Below are 17,580 nucleotides of genomic sequence, written 5' to 3' on the forward strand. Positions count from 1 at the left end.
TAGGGTAGAGAAACTCACGGCAACATCCAGAGCCCGGGATAAGCAGTGGAACCACCATCCCCCAATCCAATGTCATCAAGCAATGCATTTCCAGGATGAATTACACTGGACAACTATTTTTTTTTTCCAAAAGGTTTGCTTCCTGAAGAGAAATTGGGGATTATGATAGATAATTTCAAACTGAACACAAAGATAATTTCAGATTTGCTATATCACTTGGGAAATGGAGAGACAATAAATGAACTTTTATTGAACTTAGCATGTTTAATTGCATCATGTTCAAATGACCTAAAAATATTTTGCTGCTGATTTTTGTTTGTACTCAGCATCTGATGCCTCTCATGTCAGTGTCCAACAATAATCAGCATTGCTGGATTCCCATTGTCTTGATATGCTTTCCCATGGTAGCCATGCCCTGGTGAAATCTTTCACCACATTCGCCTGCCTCCAAAAGGATCAGCAGGGAAGACGTCCAAGTGCGAGGGCAGAAAGTGAATTTTTAACGACATGTTGCACTTCATGGTGTGGAGCGCGTCGAAAGAACAAAAGACTTGTTGATCCAAACCAAGGCTTTTATTAACTAAAAGACTGGAGCATATCACATGTAGGTCGACCAGTCCAGAATGACCTGGTATGGCTAGGAGCAACCCTTTAAGACCTGCCAGTAGGTGTGGCTACACTCTCAGCCAATCACAGTCATCCTACACTACCATCTGTATATATACACATTGGTGATAGAATCTGTACTATCACACATGGTACAAGATTTGTACTCTTTCCCACCTTTTAAACAGTAAAACCTTCCACTGCACACAACATCCATAAAACATGCAGCACTGAACATTACAGCACAGGATAGGCCCTTCAGCCCTCAATGTTATGCCAAATCATATATTCCTTAAAAATACTAAACCCTCACTACCCCAAAACCCTCCATTTTCCTTCCATCCATGTGCCTATCCAAGAGTCTCTTAAATGCTTCCACCACCGTCCCCGGCAAGGCATTCCAGGCACCTACTACTCTCTGTGTAAAATTCTTACCCCTGATGCCTCCCCTAAACCTCCCTCCCTTCATTTTGTACAGATGCCCTCTGGCGTTTGCTGATCCTGCCCTGGGAAATGGTTGGTGGCTGTCCACCCTATCTATGCCTCTCATAATCATGTCTCCTCTCATCCTTTTATGCTCCAAAGTGAAAAGTCCCAGCACTGCTAACCTTGTCTCTTAAGACATTTTCCAATCCACGCAAATTCTCCTCCACACCCACTCCATAGTTTCTACTTTCTATAATGAGATGGCCAGAACGGAGCACAATCCTCCAAGTGTCTCATCAGAGATTTGGAGAGTTGCATCATGACTTTTCAACTATTGAACTCAATCCCCCATTAATTAAACCCAATAGTCCATAGGTCTTCCAAACTATCCAATCAACCTGGATCCTTGACTTTCTCATTGGAAGATCATAGTCAATAATGATTTGAAAACAATGTCTCATTCTCACTGATTATTAACACAAACACACCCCAAAGATGCATGCTTAGCCCACTGCTCTACTCGTTATACACCCATGACTGTGAGGCCAGGCACAATTCCAATGCCATCTATAAGTTTGCCGATGACACCACAGTTGTCGGCAGAATCACAAAACGGTAATGAGGAAACGTACAGGAAGGAGATAGATCAGCTCGTTGAATGGTGTAACGACAACAACCTTGGGGTCAACATCAGCAAAATCAAGGAGATGATTATGGACTTCAGAAAGAAGTCGGGGAAACATGACCCAGTCCTCATCAAGGGCTCAGCAGTGGAGAAATTCAAATTCCTGGGTGTGAACATCTCCGAGGATCTGTCCTGGAGCCTCCACGTTGAAGTCATCACAAAGAAGGCTTGCCAGCAACTATAGTTTGTGAGCTATCTGAGGAGATTTCTGGCTGGTTGCATCACTGCCTGGTACGGAGGTACCAACTCTCAGGACAAGAATAAACTACAGGGTATTGTTAACTCGGCCTGCAACATCACAGACAACAGACTTCACTCCATTAAGGACATCTACATGAGGCAGTGTCTTAAAAAAGTAGTCTCTATCCTCAAAGGCTCCCCACCACCCGGACCCTGCCCTTTTCACTCTGCTACCATGGGAAAAAAGGTACAGGAGACTAAAGTCAAACACTCAACAGCACAAGGACAGCTTCTTCCCTGCTCCCATCAGATTCTTGAATGCACTAGACCAAAGGCACTGCATTAGCTTTCGTGCACCATTATTTTAATTTTTTTATTTCTAGTAATGTTGTAAGCTGGTTATTTTATGAATGTTTGCACATGATACTGCCTCAAAACACCAAAGTTCATGACTGGGTCATAAATAAATTCTGATTCTGGTTCTTACATGTTCAGTTGGAAGATGAGGTGGTGTCCAGGAGGGCATTGGCACCAATGTAAGTGAAGGAGTAGGGTGGTCAATTAAATTGGCAGGAAGCTGAATCTTGGGGATATTTCTGTTTCCCAGTTTTGTTGAAGGTCCAGTGTCTGAAATGTTAACATAATTCATTTATTCCCCCTAAAGATGCTGCCTGATCGACTGGTATTTTCTGTTTTTATTTCAGATATTCAGCATCTGCAGCTTTTTTTTTCAACCCAGTTCTTCCTCATTTCATTGTTGGGATGACTTCTTCAGAACCAGCTGCACTGAAGTTCCTCTGGCCTGTCTCCAACATGCTTCTCTTCCTCATTTCAATTGTTTTTTTTAATGCCAATTAGTTTGGCATTCTAAACCCAACTGCCCACACAATGCACTGACTGGAGGAGGAAGAAACACTTGGGAACAGACACCCAGGTGAAAGCAGGTGGTGGAAATTGAAGCCAAGTGCAATTTTCAGGGGGAAATTCAAAGGGTCAATAATATCAGTGGGAGAAAAAGAACTGTCGATGTTATGAGCTGGACTGAGGAAAGTGACTAGAGAAGCTGGTGTAATGAGGACCAAGTAGAAGGGGTGGGATAGAGTCCCCACAGGGGGCTGAGTAGGCAATGGTTAGACCAAGGGGCAGAGGAAGAGACCAGCATGTCCCAGAGAGTGAGGCATGAAAAACAAAGGGGTCAGGTGGAGAAAGATGCATCGTCCTGGATGGAGTGGGTGTTTAGATCAAGGATACCTAATAAGCTGAGAATGGTGGTATAAAGAGAGGCCAGACAAAACCAAAGGGAGGATGGGGGCAGTGGAAGAATCCCGTGGGAAGTTCGGGGTGAGGGGATGAAACCAAGGGGAAAAGGAATGAAAATGGCTGTGTGGGTGTGGTTTGAATCGGGACAATAAAGGGGGGAGGGGAAGAGCAGAAGGGCTACAGATGAAGTGAGAGGCTACTCAATGTGTGAAATTAGACCTGTGCCCAGCTGGAACAGATTTATAATCCAGTTTGTGTTGGGGTCTCACTCTTGCAGTGGTGAAGGCCCAGGACTGGCAGGTCTGGGTGGCAACAGGTAATGGGCAGAGGAGTTGAAACGGCAAGCAGCTTGAAGCTCATTGGCCACTGTGGACATAGATGCTCTGTTTGCTTTGGTTATCGCCGATGGACAGGTTGCATCTGAAACACTGAATGTAGGCTATGTACATTTGCCTCATGTGGAAAGGATGTTTCAGCCCCTGGATGGTGGTGAGGGAGGAGATGTCAGATTTCAGATTCAGATTTTAAATTTATTGTCAGAGTATGTAAATGACCACATATAACTTAGATTCCTTTTTCCTGTGTACACAGCAGAATTACCACTAAAAAAAAAGTGTAAAACAGGTAAACCATCAAAGAACTGTAAACAAAGTGCAAAACAGAGAGAACAGAAAGAAAATCAATAAAGTGCAGAAGTAAAGAATCCTTAAATGAGTCCCTGATGGAGTTTGTTGTTGAGGAGTCTGATGGGGGAGGGTAGCAGCTGTTCCTGAACCTGGCGGTGTGAGTCATGTGGCACTGATACCTCTTTCCTGATGGAAGCAGTGAGAACAGAGCTTGTGCTGGGTGGTGTGGATCCTTGATGATTGCTGCTGCTCTCCGACGGCAGTGTTCCCTGTAGATGTTCTCGATGGTGGGGAGGGTTTGGCCTGTGATGTCCTGGGCTGTCCACTACCTTTTGGAGGATTTACACTCAGGAGTATTGGTGTTCCATACTAGACCGTGACGCAGCTGGTTAGCATTTTTCATCACACTTCTGTTGCCAGGGTTTCTGGTGTCATACCAAATATCCACAATCTCCTGATGAAGTAGAGGCACTGACGTCCTTTCTTCACAATGCCATTGGTATGTTGGGTCCAGGAAAAATCCTCCAAAATAGTGACTCCCAAGAACCTGAATGTACTCACCCTCTCCACCTCTGATCCCCCAATGATCACTGGATTGTAAACCTCTGGCTTTCCTTTCCTGAAGTCAACAATCAGCTCCTTAGTTTCAGTGACATTGAGAGCAAAGATGGTGTTGTCGTATCGACCCACGCAGTCGTAAGTGTAAAGTGAATAGAGTAGGGGGCTAAGAACATGCCCCTGTGGTGCTGATGGAGATTGTGGAGAAGAGGTTCATAACAATCTTCACTGATTGTGGTCCAGAGGCCTCTAAAACACTTCATCACTGTTGATGTAAGTGTTACTGGTTGATAGTCCTTAAGGCAGGTTACTACACTCTTCTTGATTGACGCCTGTTCAAAACAGGTGGATACCATACCCTGATGGAGTGAGATATTGAAGCTATCTGTAAATACCCTGGTAAGTGGGAAAGCACAGATTTTTAATACTCGGACAGGTACTCCATCCGGGCCAGTGCTACACTGCCTGTAGTTTCAGGTGAAAGTAACCAGGAGAAGGGAGGGTGTGTGGGGAGGAATGAGTGGGTGTCTTCTAGTCCACCTTGTATGACTCCTCTTCCTCCATAACCCCTTTGTTTTTCTTGCCTCTCTCCCCCTCTGACTGGCATCAACCAGTCATCGTCTCTGTAAATCTCATTTCAAAACTGCCTGGTTTGGCAATCCCATGTGGAGCTCCTGCCTCACCCCTTCCTCCCTCCCTCCACACACGCACATGCACATATGCATTTACACTTGCAGACTGACACACATACACACAGACAGACACACATGCACACACATGTGCATGCACATGTATATTTACACACACACAAACACCACACACACACATATGGACATGCATGCACAAACGCATACACACAGATACACACCAACACCCACAGCACATTCACATGCACATGCTCTTGACCTCACATACATGCACATACACACCCACTACACACACAAAACTCACGCACACACATAATCACACACATATTCATGCTTGCATGCACACAAGCATGCACACACACCCACACTCAAACACGCACATGTTTGCACACACATACACAGACACACACACACAACCACATGCACATATGAATACACAGATGCATGCACATGCACACACACATATGCAAGCACTCATTCACATACAGGAATGCACAAAGGCATGGACATGCATGCACACACTTGCACACAAAGGCACGCACAGATACACTCTCACCACACACACATACACATTCACATGTGCACTTAACCCACACATGTACACGCATGCACACAAATGCACATACACATATGCACGAGGGCCCACACGCACGGATGCATGCACACACAGACACTAACAAACATCCACATGAACACACACCAATCATATACATACACATCCACATGCACTCACAGCGCACATGTGCTCACGTGTACACACAAACAAGCATGCATACACATTGACACATGCATGCACTCAAATGCACACCCACACACCCATTACACATACATAGACCCTCACACACACTCACACAAAAGCATGCGCACACAGTTTTACTCAAATGCATGCTCACATAATGCATGCATATGTATGAACACATGCAAACAGAGACACCCCACACACATATCACATTCACACACACACTTTCACAATCACACACACACTTACACAATCACACACACACTCACACACATACATGCACACATGGACACAGACAAGCACACATATGCAGACATGCACGTGCATGCATGCAGGCATGCAGGCAGCATGCACAAGTATGCTCAAATGCATGCACACTCATGTGCGCGCACACACACACACGAGTGCTGCACCTACCAACAAGGACACACATGTGCAGAGACATTCACCCACACACACTCACATCAGAATCACACGCACACACCCAAGTACACTCATGCACACACACTCACACACAAACATACATGCATGAATTCATCCACCCATGTACATGCACAACATGCAAGCACTCCTTCACACACAAACGCACAAATGTACGCATGCACACATAGACACACATAAGCACATAAATGCACACACACAGACCTCCACAGACCTCCACACTCTCATGACACTCACACACCCATCCCCCCCACACACATGCACATGTGAGCATACACATGTATACACATTCAAGCATGCATGCACAAACACACCCATGTGCACCCACATCCCCGCGCACCCCCGCGCACCCGCGCGCACCCGCGCGCACACATACATGCACTCCAGAGACCTACCTAATTTTAATTGGGTCAGGTCACCATGCATGCATGCATAAATGCACGGACACATTCACAAACATATGCAAGCATTCATTCACATGCACAAACACACCTTCATAGATCCCATTGATCAGCGCCCACTCCCTGATGACTCGGGTACCCACCCCTAATGTGGCTCAGTGTGGTCTCCCGTGGAGGTTCCACTCCAGTCGGGTGGGATACTGGGTCCGTATGGCTGCAACCACTTGCTCCCACAGGGATGACCCGCTGCGCATCCCCTCCTCTGGTGTTCGTAGGGCATTATTAACAGCCTGGGACTCGGATATTATCCCCCAGGGAATTGGCCTCCTGATGGGAGAGGGCCATATTAGCTTCCCCCCTCATCCCAGTCTGAAGAGCCAAGCAGCAAGGTGCTCACCTGGGCACTGGCAGTGTCGGTCTGCTAGCTGGGTGAGCTCCTTAGGGGAGAAATCCTGTGTTTCTGAGGATCCCCTTGTGAGCATCCCTGGTGCCCTCTCCCCCCTCCCCTCCACTGAGGACCTAAGACCACTGGTGATAGGTTGGGCTTGTGAAGGCTCAGAGGTGGGGGCGGGGTGTGGGAGCAGGACAGTTGTGTTGGGACCTTGGCTCCCCGGGTGTCCTGTCATCATTTTCCATCCAGATGTCCATACCCCCAGCCAAGCATCCGGCTGCTCACCTCACCAGACCAAGGTTCTAATTTTAATTGGGTCACGTCACCAGTCTGACCGAAGGGCTGCCTGAACCTGCACCAGTTGGCAAGCCGCCTCTGGTCTCCAGGTTTTTTGCTCTGCTTTGGGCAGCAAGAAGTGCCTCCTGCCATCCACTGCAGGTCAGTCCCAGGGCTTCAGTCTCCCTGACTGGTGATCTCTAACCTGCATCTCATCAAGGACACCAGCAGCCAATAGGCTCCCCTCTGACTGCCCCTTGCCTTTGGAAACCCTGACTCCTTAAGGAGGGCTAGCACGTGGTGACCCATTTGCTTGCCATGAGGGACCAGCTGCTCAGACCAATCCACGGGCTTACCGAAGTCAGCCAGCATGCTGGCCAGGTTTCCAAATCCCTCACTATTGTCGGCCCACCTGGGGATTCTGTCTTTGGGGCCAATACTGGCTTTCCTTCCCCCGTTCCAAAAGATCCCTCTGATCTGTGCTTGGCCAAAACCCTTCGGACCCAGCTTGCAGCGCCAAATGTTATTCGGGTTCGTGTGGGTCCCACAGGTTAAGAACGAGACCAAAGTGGAGGTACAAAGTACATGTTTATTTTGGGGATGGAAACGGGACAACGGGGTCGATATGTTAGGCAAACCTCTACATACACAATACGCAGGGGGTAAATATAGACTTTCAATAACGAGGGAGAAACTGACAGAGACTGGGGGAAATTACATGAATGCACACATTCAACAGTCAGGATCAAGGTGATACTATGTGCCCCCACCCCTTGACCGGTATGGACACAGCTCTTGCAACCTAACCTAGGGACTCATCCCAACCCAGTGTGGAAGGTGCTACTTATATGCCACGAGGAGTTCAAAAGAGACAGAACAAAGGGGCACATGTTCCTTTATGGTTCTGGAGACAGTATTGGGGCACTCAGGGCAGGCTGGGCCCCGTTTGGCTGCTGTGGCCAATGGCTTGAAGCCAAGTGCAGGGGCTTAGCAGGGTTCAGCCAAGGTGATTCACCTGGGCCAATTGGGTAAAGGTCAAGGCTGAGTCTGGGCGGACTGCCTGGACTGCAGCTCCTGGGGATTTAGGTGGGCCAATCACAAAGGTCACCTTGATGGCTTGGAGTGAGTCTTTGACCTTGATTGCCAGGTAGTCAGACCTTTGATCAGGAGCACAGCAGCGCCACCAGGTGGTGGATGCTGCTTCTCCATTACACACACACACACATACGTGAATGCACAAGCACACACACACCACACCCTCAAATATCCACACACACACACCCAAACACACAATCACAAACATGCACTCACACACCTACACATCTACATGTACACAATCACACACATCTACACATGCCAAAATGTTTGGCCTGGAAGTCAGCCTGAAGAAAACTGAGGTCCTCCATCAGCCAGCTCCCCACCATGACTACCAGCCCCCCCACATCTCCATCGGGCACACAAAACTCAAAACGGTCAAACTATCTCGGCTGCACCATTTCATCAGATGCAAGGATCGACAATGAGATAGACAACAGACTCGCCAAGGCAAATAGCGTCTTTGGAAGACTACACAAAAGAGTCTGGAAAAACAACCAACTGAAAAACCTCACAAAGATAAGCGTATTCAGAGCCGTTGTCATACCCACACTCCTGTTCGGCTCCGAATCATGGGTCCTCTACCGGCACCACCTACGGCTCCTAGAACGCTTCCACCAGCGTTGTCTCCGCTCCATCCTCAACATCCATTGGAGCGCTTACATCCCTAACGTCGAAGTACTCGAGATGGCAGAGGTCGACAGCATCGAGTCCACGCTGCTGAAGATCCAGCTGCGCTGGATGGGTCACGTCTCCAGAATGGAGGACCATCGCCTTCCCAAGATCGTTTTATATGGCGAGCTCTCCACTGGCCACCGTGACAGAGGTGCACCAAAGAAAAGGTACAAGGACTGCCTAAAGAAATCTCTTGGTGCCTGCCACATTGACCACCGCCAGTGGGCTGATAACGCCTCAAACCGTGCATCTTGGCGCCTCACAGTTTGGCGGGCAGCAACCTCCTTTGAAGAAGACCGCAGAGCCCACCTCACTGACAAAAGGCAAAGGAGGAAAAACCCAACACCCAACCCCAACCAACCAATTTTCCCCTGCAACCGCTGCAGTCGTGTCTGCCTGTCCCGCATCGGACTTGTCAGCCACAAACGAGCCTGCAGCTGACGTGGACTTTTTACCCCCTCCATAAATCTTCGTCCGCGAAGCCAAGCCAAAGAAGACACATGCATACATGTGCACCCACCCATGCACGCACTTGCACACAGGCATGCAGGCTTATTCACACACGCACTAATGCATGCATGCACACATGGACCCACATGCATACATGCACACGCATTGATGTGCGCACACAAATGGACAGATACTCACACACTCTCACACATGTACTCACAGACAAACACACACAAGTACACATGCACACACACATGCAAATACACACATGCATGGACTCATGCACATCCATGCACACATGAACGCACACAGACTCTCACAAAAAATTACACACACAGGCATATATGCATATGAACTCTCACGGACACATGTGCATGTATGCTGGCACAGGTATGAATGCACGCACACAAACACACCCACACAGATATACACCCACACACACACCACATTCACACATACATACACACAAACACACATCCACTAACACACACACTCTCACCCATCTGCAAGCACATGCATACACAGACAAACATGTGCACAAACCCACTCACACCAACATCACATTCAGACACACACTTACACACACACACTCGTGCATGCACGCACATACATACTCACAGAATCTCATGCACAATTGCATGTAAACACACACACAAGCACGCATGCATATGCACTCTCATGGACACATATGTGTATGCAAGCTGGCACACATACACACATACTCACCCATTTACACCACACTAACACTCATACACTTGCACACACATGTAAACACATGCATACATGCAAACACACATAAAACCACATACAGACACACACTCAGACACCCTCACACCACACTCAGACCATTCTCACATACAAACTCACAAACGTGTTCACATTCACATGTATACATGCATGCACATATAAGCACCCACACACAGATGCACACACATGCTCACATACTCACACACCCATGCACGCATGCACATGCACACACACATGTATGGATGCACACTCATGTATCCACACATGCACACACAAATACACACATGCATGTACGCACATACATGGATGCATGCACTCATGCACATATGCACACAGGCACACACCCACACTCCAACCTCTTGCATGCACACCCCCAGTCACACACATGTACATACATAAATTCATGCGTGCATGGATGTACATGCACACATGCATGCATGCACACCCACACACACACCACACATATACTCATACACAGACACACACACACACACAACACTCATACAAACTCTCACACCTGCACACGAATGCAAGCATGCTCACATACAAGCAAGTGTGCACTCACAGGCACACCTATGCATGCACATAGGCACACCACATTCACACACACACATGTGCACACATACATGCACACATGCACCCCACATGCATGCACATGCATGCACACACAAATCCATGCACACTCATGAACATACACACACATGCACAGACACAAACCCACACACCCAAACACATTCACATCGAAACAACCCTCACATACACACCCCATGCGCACTCACAACTCACAAGTACACACACATACATGCATACATGTGTGTGCACACAAACACATATGCGTGCACACATGACTGCACATATGCACATTCACACATATACACATGAATACACAAATGGATTTATGCACATGCATGAATGCGCATGCATACAATAAACCATGTGGGCGCACGTGCATATAAGCAGACACACTCTCGCAGATGCACACAAAAGCACATATGCACACACTTGCAAACTTGCATGCAATAATGTATGCTGCACACATGTACGTGCACACAATCGCAAGCATACACACACACACAAACACACACACACATGCACGTATGCACACACTCTCACATGTTAAGTGATAGGGACAGATTAAACAAATTTATTCCTTGGAGTGAAGAAGAATGAGAAGATTTGACAGAGGTTTAAAAGTACAGAGTGGATGCAAGGAGGCTCTTACCACTTACATTAGGGAGACCAATATGAAAAGACAGTTTTAAGATGAATGAAGGAAAAGAGTTTTGGAGGAACATTAGTGGAAAGCTTTTCCACTCAGAATGTGGTGGAAGTGGGGAACAAGCTGCCATTTTGTGGGGTGAACGTGGGCTCCATCTTAAATATAAATTGGATGTGTCTGGAGGGTTCTGGAACAGGAGTAGGTCAATGGGGCTAGTGAAATAAAGGTCAGCATAGACAAGAAGGGCCAAATGGCCTGTTCTATATATATCATGGATATGGATCAGCAAATTTACAGAGACAAAGATAGGTGTTGTGGAAAGTGAAGTCAGCATTCAAAGCTTGCAGTGGGATCTGGAAAAAATTAGCTAAAAGGTCAGATGGGATTTAATCAAGACATTTGGGAGGACAAGGCAAGAAAGGACATGCACGGTAAGTGGTGGGGCACTGAGGAATGCAGAAGAACAGAAGAATCAGGGAATACAAATAAATAATTCACTATAACTGGTGTCACAGGGAGAGAGGATTGTGAAGGTTGAAGTTTGTCAAAGTGTTGAGTACAGGAGTTGGGAAGTTATGGTAAAATTAAACAAGACATGGGTGAGGACAAATTTGGAGTATCTGTACTGTTTTGGTCACCAAACTACATGAAAGACATCAATTATATAGAAAAAGGGCACAGAAGATTTATTCGGATGTTGCCCAGATGTCAGGAACTAAGTTACAGGAAAAGGTTAAACATGTTCTGGAATTTATCTCCTGAAGATTTACTGGGATGTTGCCCAGATGTCAGGGACAGAGTTAGAGAGAAAGGTTAAACAGGTTCTGGAGTTTATCCCCTGACGATTTACTGGAAGGTTGCCCAGACATCAGGAATTGAGTTACAGGAACAGGTTTGGGCTTCATTCCCTGGAGCTAAGAAGAATGAGGGGCGACGTGATGGAGGTATTTAAAATTATTTTTTAGTATTGACAAAGTAAATGCAGGTTGGCAAAATACAGACCAAAGGGTGAAGGGTGAAAGGGGAAAGTTGGGGGAACATTAGAGGAAACCTCTGAACAGAGTAATGGGTGCAATGGAACTAGCTGCCAGCATTAGTGTTGAATGAGGGCATAACTTTCACATTTTAGAATTTAGACAGGTACATGAATGGGAGGGTGTGGAGGGCTATGTACTGGTTGCAGGTCAGTGGGTCAAGGCAGATTAATAGTTCAGCTCAAACCTTAAGGGCCAAAGAGCCTGTTTCTGTGCTACAATGTTGTATGGTTCTGTAGGGACTGTGGGATTTGGACAGCCCAGCCCCATGAGGTGTTCGGGCCTGCTACACTCTTGAATGTTAAAGGTACAAGATTAAAAGAAATTGATGAATCCATAAACACCACCTCACATTTGTCTCTTTTCAAACTAAAGACTTGTAAAATATTGTATTTACATTCATTACAATCTGGCACCTGTTTGGCGTAAAACTGCTGCCGTAAAATATTTTATGACATGCTCTTCACAAACTGATTCTGAGTGGAGACCATGGTCTGGTGACGACATATCTGGTTACTGCATATTTGAACACAAATGATGAGAACATTTTACTACTTAACTGTACGTTCATACAAAGACTACGGACTAAAATTTAAACTTATAACAGCAACATGTCATAACAAAAGCATGCTGCACAAATAACCCACTTCACTTGCACCCCATGTTTCTAAAGGTGGAAAAATTCAGACAAAAACTCAGCCGAACTCCTCCCACACAGAGACATGTTTCACTTTTCCTTCAAGAGTTCTGCACCATGCCAAAAAATATCCCGAGCCTTTACTCCAAAGCGAAGTCCCAAAGTCCCGATAGAGTGAATAAAACTCTATATTCAAGGTTTTACCAGTGACATTGCAACCAGCCACATGGAAAATGCCAGCTTGTACAGTTCAAATATTCAGCAATCACACAAATAACAACAAAGTAAGATCCCACTGTGATGGGAGTCATCCATAGGCCCCCAAATCACCATCAGGGCACAGAGGAGCACTTAAGCAGGTGGATTTAGGTAGGGTGCAGGAAATACAGGGTTATAAATATGGGTGACTTCAACTTCCCAAATATTGACTGGCACCTGCTGACTGCAAGAGGGATAGATGGGGTTGAATTGGTCAGGTGTTCAAGGAAAACTCCTGACATTGTATGTGGACTGGCCGAGGATAGATCATACTTTATCTGGGGAATGAACCTCGTCATGTGGTAAACCTCAGTGGGAGAAGAGGGATAACAACTCCCTTAGCTTGAATATAGCTATGGAAAAGGATATAAATGGTTAAAATGGGTGTGCTTAACTGGGGACAGGCTAACTATGAAGGGATGAAGCAGGAATTAGCGAGAATAAATTTGAAACAGATGTTTAAAGGTGAAAGCACAGAAGTAATATGGAGGAAGTTTAGCAACTACTTGGGCAGGGTTCAAGACAAGTTTGCCCACTAAGACAAGGAAAAATGGTAGGAACGGGGAATCATGGCTGATGAAACAGGTCAGACAATTAGTCAAGAGGAAGAAGGAAGCAAACGATATATGAAGAAGGAAACAGGAAGAGCTCATAAGAATTATGTGGAAACCAGGAAGGAGCTTAAGGTCTTGGCAGAGCTGGAAGGGGGCACAAGGCAGCCTTGGCACAGAGAATCAAGAAGACCAAGGCAATCTATGCATATGCAAAGAACAGAATGATGATGAGAATGAAGGTGGGGGTCACTAAAGGATAAGGAAGACAAATATATGCCGAGGCAGTTGGGGACGTCCTGAATGAAAACTTAGTATTCCCAAGAGAAAAGGACCTTGGACACAGTGAGCTTGAATTTGAAAAGGCCTGTGTGCTCACAGGAAAAAGAAATGTTGGATCTTCTCAAAAACATCAAGATTGATGAGTCCCCAGGGGTGGACATGATATACCCAGGCAGCTGTGGGAAATGAGAGAATAGATAACTGGGGAAGTAGCTATAATCTTTGAATCTTCCTTGGCCACAGGGGATGTGCTAGAACTTTGGAGAATGGCCAATGCAGTCATCTTGTTTTTAAGAAGGTCAAGGGGAAAATCCTGGGAATTATAGACCATTATAGGATCGATGAACATTTGGAGAAATACAGACTACAAGGACAGTCAGCATGACTTTGTGAAGGGAAGGTTATGTCTCATGAGTCTAATTAGTTTGTATAAGGAGGTATCAAAGGAAATGAATGAGGGCAGGGTGGTAGATGTGGTATTCATGGATTTTAGCATGAGTTTGACAAGAGAATCATTTGGTATGGGATCAGGGTCACTTAATCTTGTAGGAAAAAAAGCAGAGAACTTGGAGTGCCACAGGGATCTGTTCTGGGACCCCCGCACTTGGTGATTTTAATAAATGACCTGGATAAAGAGGCAGAAGAATGGGTCAGTCATACAAATGTGATACAAAGGTTGGAGTTGAAGGTTGCCAAAGGTTACAAGAGGATATACACAGGATGTCGAATTGGACAAAAAAGTAGCAGAGGGGTTTCAATCTAGTTAAGTGTGAGGTGATGCAGTTTGGAAAGACAAACCATAAAGCTGTGTACAGGGTTAATAATCAGTTGCTTAAGAGTGTGAATGAACAGAAGGACTTTGGGGTTGCCACATAATTTAATAATAGTTAAAAATGGCAATGGGACACTGGGTTTTTTTCAAAGTGAGATTGAATTCAGGAGAAGAGAGATCACATTACAACTCTACAAATCACTTCTGAGACCACATTAAGGGTATTGTGTTCAGTTCTGGTCACCTCATTATGGGAAGGATGGTCAGGATGCAGAGGAGATCTATGAGGATGTTGTCTGTATTGGAGATTTCTCTTTGGAGTGTAGAAGGATGAGATTTTAGAAAGTTTACAAGATGATGCCAGGCAAAGGTTTCTAAGAAGATGCACAACAAACACTAGAAGACATATTTACAAAGTGAAGTGAGAGGTTTTCCTTTATTTATAGAGTTGTGGGCCACTGGAATATTTTGCCAGGGATTTCAGTGGAAACTAAAATATTTGGGATATTTAAGAAACTTTTAAATACATACATGGATAAAAGAAAAATAGGGGCTATGATTTAAGATACAGGTCAGCACAAACTGTATAAGGTACTGGTGAGACTGCACCTGGAGTACTGTGTCCAGTTCTGGTCTCTATATTTGAGGAAGGATATACTGGCTTTGGAGATGGTCCAGAGGAGGTTTATTAGGTTGATCCCTGGGATGAAGGGGTTGACTTATGATGAAAGATTAAATCTTCTAGGATTGTATTCGCTCGAATTCAGAAGAATGAGATCTTATAGAAACATATAGGATTATGAAGGATATGGATAGGATAGATCTAGGAAGGTTTTTTGAGCTGGCCGGGGTAACTAAAATGAGAGGACACAGTCTCAAGATTTGGGGGAGTAGATTTAGGACAGAGATGAGGAAAAATAGTTTTTCCCAGAGAGTAGTGAATGTTTGGAATTCTCTAACTAGGGAAGTGGTTGAGGCTGCCTCATTAAACATATTTAAAATTTGGTTAGATAAATTTTTATATGACAGAGGAATTAGGGGATATGGGGAGAAGGCAGGTAGGTGGAGTTAGGTTATAAATTAGATCAGCCATGATCTTATTGAATGGCAGAGCAGGCTCGATGGGCCATTTTTGGCCTACTCCTGTTCCTAATATCAAGAGCTAAAGGGCCTGTACTGTTATATTGTTCTACTATGGCTTTTACTAATACCTTTAACAAAAAAAAATTATGGACAAAGCCAAAGCAAAAATTAACGATAAAACCATGTTTCCTACCTCCTTCCAGTTACAAACTTCTACAACTGAGCCAACCTCCCGTTTTAAACCCATGAACTCCTGTCACCTGATCAACAACCTCTCAGTCCCTGAATTGAAGCTGCCTTGCAACTGGCTGCAACCGTGGAGGCAGGAGGCAGTCCCTTGCTGGAATGTCTGCCACAATGAACTGGAAGATCTCCCAGGTGTTCCTTGAGAGGTAATGATTGTCCACATTCCAGCAAGGGGTAGCCTCCTGCCTCCACAGTTGTGACCAAGGCAGCATCAATTAAGGAATTGTGAGGCTGTTTTATCAGCAGGATTTAAAACAGGAGAGTTTTTCCATGGTACCTGTAGAAAATATACCTGCAAGTAAAGGTGAGTTGACTATAGTTTGTTTCCAAGACTTGTTTTAATTGTTGTTAGTGGCTGAATGCTTTAGCACTAGAGAGACAATCTTTTATAAAATTTGTATTCTATCTTCAGTCTTTCTTCTGCCATAAATGGTTTGTCTCATTGTGGAATGAGTGCAAAAATTTAAAACAGAATATGCCCTTAATTTATTAATCCATTGATGCTTTCCCAAATTAAGTACTGAATCTTGTTTTTTTTTTAATCCATATATTTAAGAGTCTCTTAAATGCTTCCAATGTTTCCTTGTCCACCATTCCTATCAAGGAATTCTAGGCACCCATAACTGTTTTTCAACAAAACCTGTCCCTGACATCTCTCCTAATCTTCTCTCCCATCACTTTGTCCAGATATCCTCTGGTGTTTGCTAATCCTGGCTTTAGGAAACAGGTGCTGAAAGTCTGTTTTATCTATTTTTCTTGTAATCCTGCATGCTAGTGGTTTTGAATTTTATTCCACTAATGTCCCACTTTAAGTATGGTTCCATGATCTTTGAAATGGGATGTGAGTGAAAATAAAATCTTTGGAGGCAGACTCCCTCAGTGCTCAAAAGGTAAATGTTTACCGCTCAGGAAGGTTCTTGTAGGGTTTGCAGAGAGATTTGTCGTTTCACGATTTCCACAACCTAATTACCACCTTAATCTCTTGCTGATGAATCTTGCCCCATCGGGCTTCTCCAAATGGTAACCTCTTTATTTCAGGCCACCATAGAATTCCTTCCTGTTCCTCTTTTTCCAAGAGAAACATCAGACAGATAGCACTTTCAGCCATTTGCCTCTCTGGAGCTATTTTCCAACCAGTTTTTCCTGGCTTGTTTCAGCTGTGACTGTTCAGTCTCTTTCAGTATCTCTCTCACAAACTGAGAGAGCTTGTTGAACTCTCTCTCTTACTGCCAGAAAGCCCACGTGACTCTCTGAATTGCAAAAAAAACCCACCTTCTGCTCAAGCTGTTGTCTTA

Source organism: Narcine bancroftii, chromosome 3 (assembly GCF_036971445.1).
Source record: "Narcine bancroftii isolate sNarBan1 chromosome 3, sNarBan1.hap1, whole genome shotgun sequence".
NCBI lineage: Eukaryota > Metazoa > Chordata > Chondrichthyes > Torpediniformes > Narcinidae > Narcine > Narcine bancroftii.